At 41.7% G+C, this 20,780-nt stretch overlaps 1 pseudogene; it reads left to right on the top strand.

Moving 5' to 3' along the window:
* The first annotated feature begins 10,180 nt into the window (after window positions 1-10,180).
* LOC109259138 (60S acidic ribosomal protein P1-like) lies at window positions 10,181-19,622 on the top strand (annotated as a pseudogene).
* Window positions 19,623-20,780: the final 1,158 nt, after the last annotated feature.

A 20,780-nucleotide genomic window follows, 5' to 3' on the forward strand; every position in this document is an offset into this window, starting at 1 on the left:
CACAGACCAGAACACTGATGTTCAGACAAGTTGGGCAATTTGACCGACCGGGGATTCTTGGCTCTAAAACCCACACCCTTGCCATTGTGTCACACTGAATTTTGAACCTGTGATAGATCTGTGATTGTCACTCACCAGCCAGTGGCCTTAATCTTTCTGAGGCTCCAATTTCCTCCCTCGCCTAAAGGGAGGGAGTGTTGGGCCACTAGGTGATGATGGCCGGTTCTCTGGGTTGGGTCTCGCTGACCGTCTGTACCTGTCACCGCTAGTCTCTGCAGCCCTCTAGCGGTGCCTTGCAGGATGCAGAATCGCTCCTTCCCTGCCCGTTGCCATATTCACAAAGGGCAGATGCAGATTCCCAGGGCATCTGGAAGCGAGGTGTCCTAAGGCCTTCACTGATGACCAAGACAGATGAGACAGATGTCTCAAAGCAGCCCTAGAGACAGAGGTGAAGAGACTGGTTTCCAGAACGTTGTTATTTTTAAAAATTATTTGCTCCTGTTTGTTCTATGCTGAATCTGGAACTATCACTCACTCTTGAATGGTACAGAACGAAAATCTCGAATACGGGTTGAAATGTTCATTTTAAATTCACCTGTGAGAGGTACACACACCTGGCCTTGTTTGTACCCCACGGACTGTATGCCATCGGGCCATCTTGGCAGCCAGAAGGAGTGCCGAGAGGGCGCGTGGGAGCCAGCACACGTAGGTTCAAGGTCTGGCTCTGCCGTGTGCGCACCAGACCTGTGACACCGCTGGTCAGTTTATCTCTCCGCACACGGAACTTCTCATCAACAAAATGAGGGGTTCGGAGGCAGAGCCCTTGCAAAGTCTGACATCTTATGCGTGTGTCTGGAGTTGCTTCTTCTTTAAAATGGCAGATTTTTACCACCCCATCCCATACTTTGCTATTCTTGCCAGTGGAAAGATGCTTTCTGAGAGCTGAGATAGACGGTGTTAAGGATGTTATTCGAGGCTATAAAGCAGAGTAAGGGGAACCAACATGGCCTCACGTACCACCCACGTGCTGATGTCGCCCACATCTCCTCTGGACCTTTTTTCCCTGAAATCCAGACCTACCACCTACCTGTCTACTCCACATGGCAGTCGGACAGATGTTTCAAATGTAACATGGCCAAACAGAGCTACTGATTCCGCACTCCAAATACATTTCCCCATCTCAGCCTTCCTCACTTTAGCAAATGGAACCATCATCTACTTAGATACTCTGAAGGCTCTATTTGATCCCTTTCTCTCAGTCATATCCCTGCATCTAGGGCTTCAATAAACCCTTTGGCTCTACCTGCAAAATACATCTCAAAGCTGACACAGCCACAGCCTTTTAACTGGTCTCACACTTTCATAATTTTCCTATAACCCATCCTCCATCGCAATCATTCACAAAACCAGAGCAGGTCGCATCATGCCCTTGCTTCAACCCAGCTATCCGCTTTGCCTTTGCACATAGAATTGAATCTGAAGGCCTTACTGTTGTTCCCCCAGTGTCAGCCCATCCAGCACCGCCACTCTTGCCAGCTTCCCCTTCCTCCCCTTGCCCATCACTCACCTCATGTGGTTCTTCCCACCCTCGCCTTCCTCTGTCCTGTAGGTACCCAAGTCTTTCTCTTCTCGTGGCCTGTGTGGGCTTTTCTGCCTTAGATTCTCCTCCCATAGATTTTTCTTTTTCACCATCAGTATCACCTCTCCATCTCTCAAACATGGCCTCCTCTGAGCAGCCAGCCCTGGCCACGTCACTGAAACACCTTAGTCACATCCCCACACGTAATGTTCTTTCTAGCCCTTATGCAGGCCTGATATTATGTTATTTATTTGTTTAGGAGTTAACAGGACTCTCCACCCTAGACTAATCCCCTTTAGGTGAGCTAACATACTCCTCTTCTTCACCAGTGATTCCCCAGAGCCTTGAATTGTGCCTGTCACAAAGTAGGTGTTCAAAAATATTTGATGAGGGGCTAACCAACAAGCTGATGGTCACAGTTGCTTTGCTAACTCTTTGTCTTTTTAATTTTTTTAAACGTTTATTTTTGAGAGAGAGAGACAGAGCACAAGTGGGGGAGGAGCAGAGAGAGAGAGAGAGAAAGAAAGAGACACAGAATCTGAAGTAGGCTCCAGGCTCTGGGCTTTCAGCACAGAGCCTGACACGGGGCTTGAACCCATGAACCACAAGATCGTGACCTGAGCTGAAGTCAGATGCTTAACTGACTGAGCCACACAGGCACCCCTTGCTTCACTAACTCTTTACACAGTTGGGTTCATCACTCCAGCATGTGCTTTGTCCTCGAGAGGAAAAAAAAAATGTCCAATCATGGCACCTTGGCCCCATTCTCTAGTCTTTTTTTTTTCCCCTTTCTCCACTGCAAAGAGAAGCTAAGAGTTTTTTATTTCATTAATGATTAAGGGTATACTAATATCTGAAAATACTGAATTATTTCAGACATACAGTTACAAGAGTCAGACAACAAATAGAAAAGGGGTCAGGAACCAACATGCTGAGATCACCCGTCTGCATCGTACATTAAAATCCATGATAAATAGTTCTCCGATTATTCTTAGAAAAATACTAGACACGTTAAAGGCTGGAAAGCTTTGCTTTAAAACAACCTGTATGTACAGGATAAGCTTAAACCTTCAAAATCAAGCTAAAAACTGGCAAAGTAAAACAAATGAGAAAAAGTGGTGGGGCACCTGGGTGGCTCAGTGGGTTAAGCCTCCGACTTTCGGCTCAGGTCATGATCTCGCAGTTTGTGGGTTTGAGCCCCGCGTCGAACTATGTGCTGACAGCTCAGAGCCTGGAGCTTGCTTTGGATTCTGTGTGTGTCTCTCTCTCTGCCCCTTCCCTGCTCGTGCTGTCTCTCTCTCTCTCAAAAATAAACATTAAAACAATTTTTTTTAAGTGGTGAGGCACCCCCTACACATTAACTTGTATCAGACGCCCATTTTCTAGTCTTAACTGAACGCACTTTCCCAGAAAACCTGCCCTGGGCTGGCAGAGATGGAAGCAATGAGGGAGAGGATATATGTGTGCATGGTGAGTGTGTATTCACGTGTTCCCCACATGTGTGTTGGGTGGATGGGGCTGGGATTTCATTTCAAAGTTGAGCGTGGTAAATGATTTTCAGTTGCCTTATCCACTACTCTGAGTCTAATTTAGTGTAAATAAAGCACCAGGTGGCAGCAGGGAAGTATTACCACATTTTCTTCCCAGTGAATTGCCTGCTGTATGAAATGGACAATTAGCTACAATCCCTGCACTAAGAGCTTGCAACCCATGGATGGATTGTCCTCACACAAGGGTCTATATTTTCATTATCAAAAACGTACATGCTGAACATCCTTCTCTACAAGATATTAGGCAAGGACTGTAGAATCTTAGCAGACCAGGGTATGCCTTGCTTTGTGGAGATAACAGGAATGTAGATGGCTTCACAAGCCCGTAACAAGTAAAGGCATGGCCTGGGGCGCGGGGGCGGCTCAGTCGGTTGAGTGTCTGACTTCCACTCAGGTCATGATCTCGAGGTTCGTGAGTTTGAGCCCCAAATCAGGCTCCGTGCTGACAGCTCAGAACCTGGAACCTGCTTTGGATTCTGGGTCTCCCTCTCTCTGTCCCTCCCCCAGTTGGGCTCTGACTCTGTCTCTCTCTCTCAAAAATAAATAAACATTAAAAAAAATTTTTTTAAGTAAAGGAATGGTCATGTATTGCAATTATCTGTTGTCTTGCTGTTTAGTTTATTGTTCATTCCCTCTTCTAGACTGAAAGTCCCTGGAGGGCAGGGATCAAGTCTTTCATCTTTGGACTCTCAAAGTCTTGGCAGAGAGCTTATCACATCACAGGGGCTTAATAAATTGTTGTTGAAAACATGAGAAAAAAAGTTAAAAAAAACAAAAAGAAGAAGGAAAAACAATGAACATTATACAGACTTAAGTGAGGTGCATGACTTGCACGAAATATCTGAGTTGCATGCTCTTAATCCCAGTTTACGGTCATGTTTCTTTTTCTCATCTTCGAGAAAAGGCAAGAATCCTACCATGCCTGACTTGGGTGGAATATTGGTCATTTAGAGTTCTCCAGATCAGGAAATCCAGTTGAAGTCGTGAGATTGCTAGCCAGAGAAGATCCTCAAGATATATTCTCACTTAGCTGCTTAGCACTATCCACCATTCTTCTAGCTAAAGAGCATTGGTGTGCACCTGGAGACCATATCCTGGGTTTTCAATCTTTAGCATCTTAGTATCTTTATTATCACCCACAGGATGAAAGACAAAGGGCATGCATCTTATTTCTCCCCACCTGAGCTTCCCTTGGGATTCCTTCTCACGAAGTTCCCTTCATGTGTTTTCCATGTCAATCCCCGAGCTGCCCAGCAGAGGGGGTCCTGGAGTATGTTTTCCCTCCCTGGATGGAGAGGGGTGGAATGGGACAGAGAGGGCTGACAGGCTTCAAAAAGAGGAAAGGCAAGCAGGAAGAGAGCCCCAAGCCAGGCACAGCCATGGTCCCCGGCAAGAGGAGGACACCGGGAAGAAGGGACTTGAGGGTGTCTTGAGGCAGGTTAAAGCAGGGGGCAGCTTTCTGTATGCCACCTGCCTAAGCCTGTGAGTTCAGATCACAATTCAGATTAGATTTGTATTCTGTTCAATTTCATTCCTAAATATGGTTTAAATGCTTTTCTTTTTTTAAGTTTATTTATTCTGAGAGAGAGAGAGAGGGTGTGTGTGTGCACATGCACAGGGGAGAGGGACAGAGAGAAAGAGGGAGAGAGAGAGAGAGAGAGAGAGAGAGAATCCCAAGCAGGCTCCACACTGTCAGCACAGAGCCCGACATGGGACTTGAACTCATGAACTGTGAGATCATGACCTGAGCCAAAGTCAAGAGTCAGACGCTTAGCCAACTGAGCCCCCTGTGAGCCCCAATATGGCTTAAATTCTAAGGAGAGAACCACTCCTATATATCCTCTCTGTCCCCAAATCCAGTTCCTCCTCCAGTCCAGGGAGTCTGAATTCCAACATCCTTTAGGTGAGAGGGAAAGTCTTTCTTCCACAATAACGCATTAAAAGTCTTAAAACTGCCAACAGAGGTAGCACATTGGTGTGAATGAATGTCAAAACATACCCAATAGCTCCTTTCCTATATTGTCTGAGGGCAGGGGAGGGAGCCATAGGGGAGAAAAGCAGGAACTGGAAACTCCAGCCAACCGATTTCTCGTCCTCCCTGTTGCCAAGAAAAGAGTCTGTGGACCAACTCTCTGCAAAAATCAATGTAGGCATTTCAGCAGAACTCAGTCTCTACTTTCCCTTAATCTGTTCTACTTTTATAATCACGTCTAAAAATGAATACAAGCATTTTCTGAATTATAGATGATTCTCTTAAAAACTGAATATGGCCTCCTAGTTTGGGTACCTGGTTTTGTATCTGCCTGAGATCATATTCCTGTCAAGTGAAAGCCAAATAATGCCTCCAGATCATCTGTAGATGAAGTTTTCTGCTAGTTCAGGAAAATACAAGCGCTGGGAGAATTGTCATCACTACCACATGACAGAAAAATACAGGAAGGTCAAACCTGGAAGCATCTGTGCACATCAGTGAGCACCACATTTGAATGCTACTCCTATTTTAAGTGTTTGCCTTGTATTCTTTGTTCATACTAACTTACTACATACAGTTCAATAGCAGAAAATAAATCAATAATTTGCTTAAAAGAGTGTTTTAAAAATACACTATTTTATATGGGAGGGGTGCACCCTGGCATTGATTGACCCATCCCAAAACAAATATGTGGTTAAACGAGTTCCATTTCTTAAAAAGAAATTTATCAGCAATGATTTGATGGTTCAAGTGCAAGTCTACTGTGCACAAAGCCAAAAAAATCAAGTTAATAATAAGATTTTATGTCTTTATCGATAAACTCCACACTGGCAATTTCGCTTAAGCAAAGCAGTACTACATGTCACATTAACTTAATGTGGTCAATTGGAATTTTATTGGGTTTGCTTATATTTAATTTGTAAACTGATTTGGTTTTATAGTTGCTTATATAAGAGCTATAAGTGCAAGGAGTGGAGTTTACACCTATTTTTATGATTGTACATACTTCTGTTATTTTATAATACAGTCATCTAAGTCAATGTTTTATCTTTATTTTTTAAATGTTTATTTATTTTGAGAGAGAGAGAGAGAGAGAGAGAGTGAGCTGGGGAAGGACAGAGAGAAGGAGAGAGAGAATCCCAAGCAGGCTCCGAGCTGTCAGCACAGAGCCGACGCTGGGCTCAAACTCATGAACTGCAAGATTGTGACCTGAGCTAAAATCAAGAGTCAGACACTTAACCGAGTGAGCCACCCAGGCGTCCCTAAGGCAATATTTTATAGGTCATATAATAGTTAAGTTTGAGATATACTTTCTGGATGAGATTTCCCAAAGATCATCTTATGGAATGCTAGTCCCAGAAAAGAAGCAACCACAACAAAATGCATTTGTTAACCAATAAGTTTAGGAAATGCACTACAGCATTTCTACAGCTCCCTTTTGGGAATTTATAGTACATGTTAGCATACTTTTACATGAGAAAACTGTTTAGTTATGCCTGCAGCTTTCCAAAATTATTTGACTACATGAAACTATTTTTTCATGGAATAATCACTAGGATCTTATGAAGTTCTCCAGAGCACAGTAATGAAGAATTGTTCTAGACTAGAGAAAAGCAGATCACACACTTTTCACTGAGGAGATAAACAAGCTAACCAAGTCAGAAGCTTTGACAGGGATGTGGCTGCAGGAGATGAGAGGAATTAAAAAACAGAAATGTTTTCTTCTGTGAATGCTAATGATTCCTATAAGGAAGTTTCGGAAGGTTGGGAACATACTGAGTTTCCAGGGCAGCTGTGTGGGCTGCTGTCCCATCTATAGGCAAACCTGATGAGGACCACTTGTAGAAGAGAGAGACAGCATACACAGGGATGCTTTCTTCAGTGTGGCCTGAATGAGTAGACACTGGTGAAAGTTACTACAGAGCAGATTTCCCAGATGTCCAATGACTACATACACATGCGCTGTCCCTGAGCAGCTCAGACAAAAGCTGAATGGCGATGTGGATACAATTCAAGTATCAATTCAGTGTTTGGGCTCAATGGCTTTTAACCTTGAGGTTCTATGAGTCAACTCATTTGTGATCAAAACTGAGATATGTACCCAAGATAACAATGTACCCTACAGGATCCTAAGAACCGTTAAGTGATACCCTGTCCAAGCGTGTTATGTGTATTAAAACGACTCCTCAAATCCTTCCAACAACACGATGAAGGAGGCGCTGATTTTTACAGATGCGCCCCATTTGACAGCTGAATAGCTGTGATGAGGAAACAGTCATGCTCATCACTGTCCCTTTAAACTAATGACCACAGACCTCAAGTGGGCATTAATGCTGTCCAGCTATCAGACTGCATTCCCTTCCATTAACTCTTCTCTCCTCAGATTTCCAGCATCTCCCCAGTCCTCACTCTCAGCCGATCCTGGTACTTTCTATGTCACAGAGAAAACTGGAGTAATCAAAGGAACTTCACCGTACTCCTACCAACTTCCATGTATTCTGTCTCCTGACTGTTCCTCCAACTGAAGGACCTACTCTCCCAACTAGAACAACACCCCCACCTGTGCACTGGGTCCCACACCCTATCGCCTACTCAAGGCCATCACTCAGCATTATCCCCTCTTCTTCCACATTATCGATTGTCCTGTGTGGCCATTTTCATCCTATGCATTGTTATTTCTCTTATCTTTGAAAAACTTTCTTGCCAGGGCACCTGGGTGGCTCAGTTGGTTAAGTGTCCGACTTGGGTTCAGGTCATGATCTCACGGTCCATGAGTTCGACCCCCGCGTCAGGCTCTGTGCTGACAGCTCAGAGCCTGGAGCCTGCTTCAGATTCTGTGTCTCCCTCTCTCTCTGACCCTCCCCCATTCATGCTCTGTCTTTCTCTGTCTCAAAAATAAATAAACATTAAAAAAAAAAGAAAAACTTTCTTGCCTTTCTTAACGCCATTTCCCTTTCAGCAGCACCCCATTTCTTTGCTTCCCTTTATAGCAAATGCTTCAATCAGCTAATTGTTAATGCTTCCAGTTCCTCTCTTCCCATTCTCTCATAAACTGACTCCAATCAGGCTTTCACCCCCCACTATGCTACTCAGACTGCCCTTGTCAAGGTCACCAGCTGCCACATGGCTGAATCCAATAGGCACATCTTAGTCCTCTCCCCTGACCTATCTACAGCATTTGCAACGATTGGTCATTTCCTCCTCCTGGGAACACCTTCTGCACTTGGCTTCCTGGTCACATACTCTTAGCTTTCTTCTTCCCTCAATGGCTGCTCCTTCTCCATTATTTTGGCTGGTTCCTCTACTTCCTCTCAGACTTCTTCACTGGAAGTGCTCCAAGGTCCAGGTTTTGAACTACTTATTTTCTAATACCTCTGGTCATCTCACCTAGTGTTACGGTTTTAGAATGTCATCTAAATGCTGTTGACCCCAAATTTGTCTCTGGCCCACACCATTCTCTTGAGCTCCAAGCTCTTATACCCCACTGGCTGCTTGATATCTCCACTTGAATGTCATATAGACATCTCAAATGTTAGCAACACTAAGCTTCAGATCTTTTGCAATGAATGAGATGATGCACTCCCCTTTCAGGACTGAGGCTCCCATTCCACTAGCTCACAGCAAAGCCCCTGCCTAGGAATTGCTCTCAGCTGAAAGGAGCTGTCTTGCCTGATTGGAGTTTCCGTCCAATGCTTCCTTCCAGCTTCCTTCCAATGCCTGCTTGATGTGGGAGGTACAAAGACCTGGTCCCCTTGCCTCAATTTGAGACAGCTTTTTTTTTTTTTTTTTTTTGAGAGACAGAGACAGAGCGCAAGTGGGGGAGGGGCAGAGAGAGAAGGAGACACAGAATCAGAAGCAGGCTCCAGACTCTGAGCTGTCAGCACAGAGCCTGATGTGGGGTTCGAACCCATGAACCCACAAGGTCATAACCTGAGCTGAAGTCGGACAGTTAACCAACTGAGCCACCCAGGTGCCCCTGAGACAACTCTTAAGAGTCATTCAGCTCCACATGGGATCAACTGAGGCCTCTGTCAAACCGGGATCATTTCTCCCTCTGTCCAACCCACTTCTACTCCTGTTACAGGTGGGGTCTTGCAAAGCTAATCCCTGTCTCAGATCTCTTTCCCAGGGAATATGGATAAAAGAGTAAATATTGAGACTGTTCCTAGGAAACAGACTCTAAAAACGGATTTCAGAACTGGATCACCAGCCCTTTGGCTGGGTATGAAAGCCTTATTACTGGTGGTTGGTGGAGTCTGTGGTATAGTGGTTTTTAAAGCTATCATCATTAATTGTTCTACCAGCAATTGAGAGGGGTGTTGATCTCTGCTATACTTGTGGATTTATCTACTCCTCCATTCAGTTCTATCAGTTTTTTATGTTCTGTTATTAAATGAATACAGTTAGGCTTGTTATATCTTCTTGAGATATGATAGCCTTCTATCATTACAAATATCCCTCTTTAATCCTGGTTATGTATCTTATTCCGAAGTATACTTTGTTTCCCTTAGTCTTGTTTAGTGATGTGAGTCAGTAAGTTTCACTTTTAGTCTCAGTCATATTTCCATATGCTTCTTTTCTTCTTCCTTGTTCAGGGCCCCGTTTAGATATACCTACCCTGAGAAGCTTCTGAAGACAGAATTTGTTATTACCTCCATTCATGTTGAGCATGGAATTTATTGAGCACAGATTGCATGTGTTTGTTTTAATTGTATTGAGCATGGAGTTTGTATGTATTAGCTTTAATTATGGATTGGCTGCTCATGGGTCAGACATATATCTATTGTCCAAAATATGTGTGTGGGAGTGCAGTGGGAGGGATGATATAACATGACTGTACAGGGCTACTCCTTAGTTAGGGGCCTATGGATGTCTCCCTCCCTTAATGAAAAGTAGACAACATATATATCATTGATGACTAAATATATGATGAACCTAAACTATAAGATGATTCCCCTATAAGATTTACCCATGTTGCTTTTTCCCCAGCTGCTGTTAAGGTGCTCAATCCTTCCAGGGAATCGAAGGACGCACTGGGGTGAGGCCCTCACTTGATTCTGCTCAGCCCTCACCCGCACCATGGCCTCCCTCTCAGAGCTCACCTGCACCTACTTGACCCTCATCGTGCACGGCTATGAGGTGATGGTCACAGAGGCCAAGATCAATGCCCTCATTAAGGCAGCAGGTGTAAATGTTGAACCTTTCTGGCCAGGCTTGCTTGCAAAGGCCCTGGCCAGTATCAACACTGGGGCCTCATCCTCTATGTAGGGGCTGGTCAACCTGCCCCAGCAGCTGATGCTCCACCAGCAAAAGGTCCTGCTCCCTCCACCAGGGCTGCCCCGCCGCCACCTAGGAGAAGAAAGTGGAAGCAAAGAAAGAAGAATCAGAGGAGTCTGATGATGACATATGCTTTGGTTTCTCTGACCAAGCCTCTTCTGTAACCTGTTCAATAAAAAGTCGAACTATTTTTTCAAAAGCCTTATCCATGTTGACGCATGTAGCTCTAGCTTGTGCACATCCTGCTTAATAGTGCATTATATGAATACACTCTAATTTATCCATATTTTGGTAGATATTCATATAGAATATGCCTTTCAAACTGGTATTTAAAATGCTTGTTTATTCTGCCATACAACAAATAAAATAGTGAGGTCATACTTTTAGAAAGAAGTACTAAATGTATGAATTTCTCTCTCTTCTCTCACCATTTCCATCAGGGATAGCTCTTGCATATCTAAATATTATAATTTGTTTGATACCATTTAAAGCTAAGTAGTCTTCCCCCACCTGAAGTGCTTGGTAGTTCAGAATAAAATAATTAAGAGTGGGCTGTAACATGAGACTTTGCAGATATCCTTCTTTTCTGAGTGGGAGTATTGCAAGAGAAATGAAAAAGATGTCCATGGAATACTTATACACAAATGTTTATAGCAGTTTTTTTCATAGTAGACCCAACTGGAAATGACCCAAGTTTCTATCAACAAAGTGAATGGATAAATATATTGTGGGATATTTATACAATGGAATACTAATTTGAATTAAAACGTAAAATTATTGTTAACAGAATCTCAAAAACTGTTTTGTTTGTTTCTTTTTTAGAGACAGTGCATGAGCAGGGGAGAGGGGCAGAGAGAGAGAGAGAGAGATAATTGATCCCATGATCCTGGGATCATGACCCGAGCTGCAACCAAGAGTCTGATGTTCAACCAACTGAGCCACTCAAACGTCCCTGGTCGTATTTGGAAGATAACACCTTCACTAGGTTGTGAAAACTAAGCCAAGTGAAAAGGGGAGTGGGTTAGGGTAAGGCGTGGTTATATTAAACCAGCAAGAACAGGTTTTTGAGGAAGGAACATTTGAAGGAAGATCTTTAGAATGAGAATGAGCCAGACATAAAAAGAGCTAGGGGCAAGTACTTTGGGTTAAAGCAGCAGCAAGTGCAAAAGCCTGGCCACAGGAAAGGTCATGCTTTGTTGAAGAAGGGAGACCCCTTGTGGCTGAAGAGAAGACAATGAGCTAGGTGGAGAGCTGGTATGAGATTAGGCTAGAGACAGAGGCAGGAACTAGATTATGTACAGCTCTACAACCCATGGTAAGGCATATACTTTTGAAATCAGCTTCATAGGGGTACAATATGTAATATTATATATATTATAAATATATATGATTTACTTATGTATTGGGGTAAAATATATATTATATATCGGGGATAATATGTATTATTTATTTGTTATATATAATTTATTTATATATCATATATTGAGGCATCATATGTATTATATACGATAATACATATGTGTGTGTATGTGTGTGTATGTATACACACACATGTATATATATAAATAAGCTCTAGGCCCAACGTGGGGGTTGAACTCATGACCCAAGATCAAGAGTCACATGCTCTACAAACTAAACCAATGAGGTGCCCCTAGGATATAATGTATATTATATATTCATTTTACATATAATAAAAGCACTCATTTTGAAGTATACAGTTTAGTGAGGTTAATTAACAATGTCAAATATGGTTACCTCACATAACCACAATCAAGATCCAAATAAAGAACATTTCCAGTACCCAGAGTATCTTCTTCTTCTTCTTCTTCTTCTTCTTCTTCTTCTTCTTCATCTTCTTCAGTTTCTTTTGTAAGCTTTCCATAGTTTTCAGTGTATAGATTTTTCACCTCTTTGGTTACAAGAGGTAACCTCTTTGGTTATTCCTAGGTATTTTGTGGGTTTTGGTGCAATTGTAAATGGGATCGATTCCTTGATTTCTCTTTCTGTTGCTTCGTTGTTGGTGTATAGGAATGCAACTGAGTTGTTCTTCCTCATTCTGGCCAACCTTCTCCACCCTCAGTCCTAAGCCAACCATTTTTTTTTTTTTTTTTTTTTTTTGCCGTCTAAAAAAGACCCATTTTATTTTATTTTATTTTATTTTTTTAATTTACATCCAAGTTAGCATATAGTGCAACAATGATTTCAGGAATAGATTCCCTAATGCCCCTTACCCATGTAGCCTATCTCCCCTCCCATAACCCCTCCATTAACCTTCTGTTTGTTCACCATATTTAAGAGTCTCCTATGTTTTGTCCCCCTCCCTGTTTTTTTAATTATTTTTGCTTCCCTTCCCATATGTTCATCTGTTTTGTATCTTAAAGTCCTCATATGAGTGAAGTCATATGATATTTGTCTTTCTCTGACTAATTTCATGTAGCATAATACCCTCTAGTTCCACCCATGTAGTTGCAAATGGCAAGATTTCATTCATTTTGATTGCCGAGTAATACTCCATTTTATATATATATATATATATATATATATACCACATCTTCTTTATCAATTCATCCAGTGATGGACATCTGGGCTCTTTCCATACTTTGGCTATTGTTGATAGTGCTGCTATAAACACTGGTGTGCATGGACCCCTTCTAAACAGCACACATGTATCCCTTGGATATACTAGGGCAATTGCTGGATCATAGGGTAGTTCTATCTTTAATTTTTTGTGGAAGTTCCATACTGTTTTCCAGAGTAGCGCCACCAGTTTGCATTCCCACCAGCAGTGCAAAAGAGATCCTCTTTCTCCGCATCCTCGCCAACATCTGTTGTTGCCTGAGTTGTTAATGTTAGCCATTCTGACACGTGTGAGGTGGTATTTCTTTGCGGTTTTGATTTGTATTTCCCTGATGAGGAGTGATGTTGAGCATTTTTTCATGTGTCGGTTGGCCATCTGGATGTCTTCTTTAGAGAAGTGTCTATTCATGTCTTTTGTCCATTTCTTCACTGGATTATTTGTTTTTTGGGTGTTGACTTTGATAAGTTCTTTATAGATTTTGGATACTAACCCTTTATCTGATATGTCATTTGCAAATATCTTCTCCCATTCCATCAGTTGCTTTTTAGTATTTCTGATTGTTTCCTTCGCTGTGCAGAAGCCTTTATTTTGATGAGGTCCCAATAGTTCATTTTTGCTTTTGTTTCCCTTGCCTCTGGAGACGTGTTGAGTAAGAAGTTGCTGCGGCCAAGGTCAAAGAGGTTTTTGCCTGCTTTCTCCTCGAGGAGTTTGTTGGCTTCCTGTCTTATATTTAGGTCTTTCATTCATTGTGAGTTTATTTTTGTGTATGGTGTAAGAAAGTGGTCCAGTTTCATTTTTCTGCATGCTGCTGTCCAGTTTTCCCAGCACCACTTGCTGAAGAGACTGTCTTTATTCCACTGGATTTTCTTTCCTGCATTGTCAAAGATTAGTTGGCCATACATTTGTGGGTCCATTTCTGGGTTCTCTATTCTGCCCCATTGATTCTTGTGCCAGTACCATACTGTCTTGATGATTACAGCTTTGTAATACAGCTTGAAGTCCGGGATTGTGATGCCTCCAGCTCTGGTTTTCTTTACCAAGATTTCTTTGGCTATTTGGGGTCTTTTCTGGTTCCATACAAACTTTAGGATGGTTGTTCTAGCTCTGTGAAGAATGCTGGTGTTATTTTGATAGGGATTGCATTGAATATGTAGATTGCTTTGGGTAGTATTGACATTTTAACAATATTTGTTCTTCCTATCCAGGAGCATGGAATCTTTTTCTTTTCTTCTTCTTCTTCTTCTTCTTCTTCTTCTTCTTCTTCTTCTTCTTCATCTTCTTCAGTTTCTTTTGTAAGCTTTCTATAGTTTTCAGTGTATAGATTTTTCACCTCTTTGGTTACAAGAGGTAACCTCTTTGGTTATTCCTAGGTATTTTGTGGGTTTTGGTGCAATTGTAAATGGGATCGATTCCTTGATTTCTCTTTCTGTTGCTTCGTTGTTGGTGTATAGGAATGCAACTGAGTTCTGTGCATTGTTTTTATATCTTGCAACTTTGATGAATTCATGAATCAGTTCTAGCAGTTTTTTGGTGGAGTCTTCTGGGTTTTCCATTTAGAGTATCATGTCATCTGCGAAGAGTGAAAGTTTGACCTCCTCCTGGCCTATTTGGATGTCTTTTATTTCTTTGTGTTGTCTGATTGCTGAAGCTAAGACTTCCGATAGTAGGTTAAATAACAGTGGCGAGAGTGGACAGCCCTATCTTGCTCCTGACCTTAGGTGGAAAACTCTCAGTTTTTCCCCATTGAGGATGATATTAGCGTTGGGTCCTTCATATATCGCTTTTATGATCTTGAGGTATGATCCTTCTATCCCTACTTTCTTGAGGGTTTTTATCAAGAAAGGAGATGTATTTTGTCCAATGCTTTCTCTGCATCTATAGAAAGGATCATGTGGTTCTTGTCCTTTCGTTTTTCATGTGATGTATCACATTGATTGTTTTGTGGATATTGAACCAGCCCTGCATCCCAGGTATAAATCCCACTTGGTCGTGGTGAATAATTTTCTAAAGTATTGTTGGATCCGGTTGGCTAATATTTTGTTGAGGATATTTGCATCCATGTTCATCAGGGAAATTGGTCTTTAGTTCTCCTTTTTCGTGAGGTCTTTGTCTGGTTTTGGAATCAAGGTAATGCTGACTTCATAGAAAGCGTTTGGAAGTTTTCCTTCCATTTCTATTTTTTGGAAGAGCTTCCAAAGAATACGTGTTAAGTCTTCCTTAAATGTTTGGTAGAATTCTCCTGGAAAGTCATTTGGCCCTGGACTCTTGTTTTTTGGGAGATTTTTGATTACTAATTTGATTTGTTTACTGCTTATGGGTCTGCTCAAATTGTCTGTTTCTTCCTGTTTCAAGTTTTGGTAGTGTATATGTTTCTAGGAATTTGTCCATTTCTTACAGATTGCCCATTTTATTGGCGTATAATTGCTCATAATATTCTCTTATTATTGTTTGTATTTCTGCTGTGTTGGTTGTGATCTCTCCTCTTTCATCCTGATTTTGTTTACATGGGTCCTTTCCTTTTTCTTTTAGATCAGTCTGGCTAGTGGTTTATCACTTTTGTTAAGCCTTTCAAAAAACAGCTTCTGGTTTCATTGATTTGTTCTAGTGGGTTTTTTTTTTCTTGTTTCAATAGCATTAATTTCTGCTCTAATCTTTATTATGTCCTGTCTCCTGCTAGTTTGGGGTTTTATTTGCTGTTCTTTTTCCTGCTCTTTAAGGTGAAAGGTTATGTTGTGCGTATCTGAAACTTTTCTTCCTTCTTTAGGAGGGCCTGGATTGCTATGTATGAACTCCTCTTGTGAATTCCTTTGCTGTGTCCCAGAGGTTTTGGGCTGTGGTGTTACCATTTTCATTGGCTTCCATGTACTTTTTAATTTCCTCTTTAACTTCTTTGTTAGCCTATTCATTCTTTAGTAGGATGCTCTTTAGTCTCCAAGTATTTCTTATCTTTCCACATTTTTTCTTGAGCTTGATATCGAGTTTCATAGCATTGTGGTCTGAAAATATGCACGGTGTGATCTTGATCTTTTAGTACTTGTTGGGGGATGATTTGTGTCCCAGCATGTGGTCTATTCTGGAGAACGTTCCATGTGCATTGGAAAAGAATGTGTATTCCACTGCTTTAGGATCAAATGTTCTGAATCTATATGTTAAGTCTAAATGGTTCAGTGTGTCATTCAAAGCCATTGTTTCTTTGTTGATTTTCTGTTTAGATGATCTGTCCATTGTTGTAAGTGGAGTGTTGAAGTCCCCTACTATTATGGTATTATATACCATATGAGTTTCTTTATGTTTGTGATGAATTGATTTATATATTTGGGTGCTATCACATTTGGAGCATAAATGTTTACAATTGTTAGGTCTTCTTGGTGGATAGACCCCTTAATTATGATATGCTTTTCTTCATCTCTTGTTACAGTCTTTATTTTAAAGTCTAGATTGCCTGATAGAAGTATGGCTACTCTGGCTTTCTTTTGGAGACCAGTAGCATGATAGATGGTTCTTCATCCCCTTACTTTCAATCTGAAGGTGACTTTAGGTCTAAGTGGGTCTCTTGTAAACAGCATATAGATGTATCTTATTTCTTATCCATTCTGTTACCGTATGTCTTTTGATTGGAGCATTTAGTCCATTGACGTTTAGAGTGAGTACTAAAAGATAGGAATTTATTGCCATTATGTTGCTTGTAGACATGGAGTTTCTGGTGGTGTACTCTGGTCCTCTCTAGTCTTTGTTGCTTTTGGTATTTATATTTATTTATTTATTTATTTATTTATTTATTTATTTATTCATTTGCACCTTTTCTCCCCTCAGAAAGTCCCCCTTAATATTTCTTGCAGGGCTGGTTTAGTCGTCACGAACTCCTTTAAATTTTATTTGTCTGGGAAACTTTTTTTTTTTAATTCTTTTTAATGTTTATTTATTTTTGAGAGAGACAGAGACAGAATGTGAGTGGGTTAGGGTCAGAGAGAGAGAGGGAGACACAGAATCTGAAGCAGGGTCCAGGCTCCAAGCTGTCAGCACAGAGCCCAATGCAGGGCTTGAATTCATGAGCTGTGAGATCATGACCTGACCCAAAGTCGGATGCTCAACCGACTGAGCCACCCAGGCACCCCTGTCTGGGAAACCTTTAATCTCTCATTCTATTTTAAATGACAGTCTTGCTGGATAAAAAATTCTTGGCTACATATTTTTCTGATTCAGCACGTTGAATATATCCTGCCACTCCTCTCTGGTCTGCCAAGTGTCTGTGGATAGGTCTGCTGCAAACCTGATCTGTCTTCCCTTGTAGGTGAAGGACTTTTTCTCCATTGCTGCTTTCATGACTCTTTCCTCACCTGAGTTATTTTGTGAATTTTACTATGATATGCCTTGTTGATGGTCGGTTTTTGTTGAATCTAATGGGAGTCATCTGTGTTGCCTGGTTTTTTTTTTTTCAATATATGAAATTCATTGTCAAATTGGTTTCCATACAACACCCAGTGCTCATCCCAAAAGGTGCCCTCCTCAATACCCATCACCCACCCTTCTCTCCCTCCCACCCCCCAAAACCCTCAGTTTGTTCTCAGTTTTTAAGAGTCTCTTATGCTTTGGCTCTCTCCCACTCTAACCTCTTTTTTTTTTTTCCTTCCCCTCCCCCATGGGTTTCTGTTAAGTTTCTCAGGATCCACATAAGAGTGAAACCATATGGTATCTGTCTTTCTCTGTATGGCTTATTTCACTTAGCATCACACTCTCCAGTTCCATCCATGTTGCTACTAAGGGCCATATTTCATTCTTTCTCATTGCCACGTAGTACTCCATTGTGTATATAAACCACAATTTCTTTATCCATTCATCAGTTGATGGACATTTAGGCTCTTTCCATAATTTGGCTATTGTAGAGAGTCCTGCTATAAACATTGCGACAAGTGCCCCATGCATCAGTACTCCTGTATCCCTTGGATAAATTCCTAGCAGTGCTATTGCTGGGTCATAGGTCTATTTTCAATTTTCTGAGGAACCTCCACACTGTTTTCCAGAGTGGCTGCACCAATTTGCATTCCCACCAACAGTGCAAGAGGGCTCCCGTTTCTCCACATCCTCTCCAGCATCTATAGTCTCCTGATTTGTTCATTTTGGCCACTCTGACTGGCATGAGGTGATATCTGAGTGTGGTTTTGATTTGTATTTCCCTGATAAGGAGCGACGTTGAGCATATTTTCTGTGCTTCCTGGATTTTGATGTCTGTGTCTTTTCCGAAGTTAGGAAAGCTTTCCACTAAAATTTTCTAACATAACCCTTCCACCTCTTTTTCTCTCTTTTCATCTTCTGACACCCCTATGATTCTGATGTTGTTCCTTTATAATGAATCACTGATTTCTCTAATTCTTAAATTGTACTCTTTTGCCCTTAGTCTTCCTCTTTTTTTCTGCTTCATTATTCTCCATAAGTTTGTCCTGTATATCACTGATTCTCTGCTCTGCCCCATCCATCCTTGGGGCCATGGCGTCCATTTGAGATTGCAGCTCAGTTATAGCATTTTTTATTTCATCCAGACTAGATTTTACTTCTTTTATCTTTGCAGAAAGGAATTCTGATCTATTTTCAACTCTATCTGGTATTCTTATTATCGTGATTCTAAAGTCTGGTTCAGACATGTTGCTTGTATCTGTGTTGGTTAAGTCGCTGGCTGTAGTTTCTTCCTGCTCTTTCTTTTGGGGTGAATTCCTTCATTTCATCATTTTGAAGGGAGAAAAGGAATTAATGACATAAAAAATTAAAATAAAAAAATTAAAATGAAAAAATTAAAAACAACACACACACAAATCAAATAAATGATGCTAGATCCTAGGTATGTTTTGGTCTGGGTTTTGAAAATGGCTTGATAGATTAGAGAAAAAAGGGGAAAGGGAAAAAAAGGAAATTATTTGAAAATTTGAAAACATGGATACACTGAAATACAATAAAATGAAATGATGGAAGTAAAAGGAACTTGAAAAAATCACATAAAAGTAAAAAATATAGTAGAAAAAAGTAATGAAAAATATGTTTAATAAAAATTGAAAATAAAAATAATTTGTTGCCTTTCTGTATTCAAGAAAAAGAGAAAAAAATGGAATAGATGGAATAATGAACAGATTGAAATACGATTGAAATTACTTTGTTTTCCCCTTGAAGTCAAACTATGAAGCACTTTATAGTCCGTAAACTAAGCAGGTGGAGAGACTTGTGTTCCTAAAGACAAAGGTTGGCCCAATTGGATGGGGCTTAGTGTAATGGCTCCATTCTCCACTAAATGGCACTGCTCAGCTTACTGGGGTGGATTATTCAGACGCTTGTAGGTGTGTATGCGCATGTGTGGGAGCTGTGAAAACGGCGTCACCCACCTATCCAGTCTCTAGTATCAGAGTGCTGTTCTTCCCGATCAGTGATCGTGCACCCGTCCTTTGTCTCTAGCTTCTGTCTAGCTCCCGCTTTTACACTGTCCGTGACCAAGCCGTCAGGTTGCCAGGTGGCTCCTCCCTCCTGAGCCTTATCTCAGATGCAGCTGTTTTTCCTGACTCCTTACTTCTGAAGGACCGTGGCTTTGACCGCTCAGACCTTCTGGGGGAGGGTCTCACCGAGCACTGGCTGGGTGCTGGTTGGTCGCGCCCAGGAACATTTGCAAGACCGTGCTGCTGCTGATGCCCAGAGACTGTGGCCGGTGCCAGCCTGCCCCAGAAAAAGTTCACGTGATGGTGTAGCAGCAGCGTTTCAGGGATTATGGAAAATCACAACATACATCTGGTGCCAGGCTTCACTCCCAGAGACCTTGTTCCAGCACCAGCAAATGTGGTTGTTCTCCCGGGTCCACTGGGGCCTTTGCCTGTATGGGGGGGCCACACCGTGTCTACCAGATGTCCTCCCAGCAGGGGAACCACCTCTCCCGGGGTGGCCTGAAAAGCCCCGGATCCCACTCTGCTCCTGGGGATTTGCCCTTCCCACCAGAGCACTGCCAGGTATCGAGCTGTGGAGTTTCAGACTCTGCACTCCCTCTGTTTATAGTCTTAATGGAATTTAAAGCTCTCCTTTTTCCTTTCTCCCTTTTTTTCAGTCCCTGCGGCTGTTTCCTTTTTTCCATTTTCTCTCCAGATGCTTGGGGGGGAGGGGTGCTTTTCCCATATTCTCATCCCCCCCCCCCCCCACTTCATACTCTCTCCACAAGCAGAAACAGCTTCCTGCTCTCTGCGGCTTCTCTCTCCCCCAGTTCACTTCTCCACGTTGTATACCTGCTGAGTTCTGTGGTTCAGGCTGTGCAGATTGTTGTGTTAACCCTAAAATGAGTTTTCTAGGTGTGCAGGATGGTTTAGTATTGATCTGGCTGTATTTCATGGATGCAAGACACACGCACACAAAACTTCCATGCTGTTCTGCCAACTTGGCTCCTCCCTAAACCAACCACTTTCTTATTTCTATTATTATTGATTGGTTTTGCCTATTCTAGAATTTCATATAAAGGGAATCATAAGGAAGGTACTCTTTCATGTCTAGGGTCCTTATCTCAGTACAAAGATGCCAATACAGTTCAATAAGAAAGGGATAATCTTTTCAACAAAGAGTGCTGGAATGATTTTATATCTGTAAGGAGAAAAACCAACCTCAGCTCTTACCTCACACCATACTCAAGACTTAATTCAAATTTATTTGTGGACCTAAGTAAGCATGGTAAAGCTATAATCTCATAACTCAGTGGCAGGCAAAGATTTCCTAGTTTGGACACTAAACAAGACAAGACCATTTACAATAAAATTGAACTTCATCAAAATTCAAAACCTCTAAAATTTCTGCTCTTCACAAGACACT

Source organism: Panthera pardus, unplaced genomic scaffold (genome assembly GCF_024362965.1).
Source record: "Panthera pardus isolate Hobbes unplaced genomic scaffold, ASM2436296v1 HiC_scaffold_11, whole genome shotgun sequence".
In the NCBI taxonomy this organism is placed as follows: domain Eukaryota; kingdom Metazoa; phylum Chordata; class Mammalia; order Carnivora; family Felidae; genus Panthera; species Panthera pardus.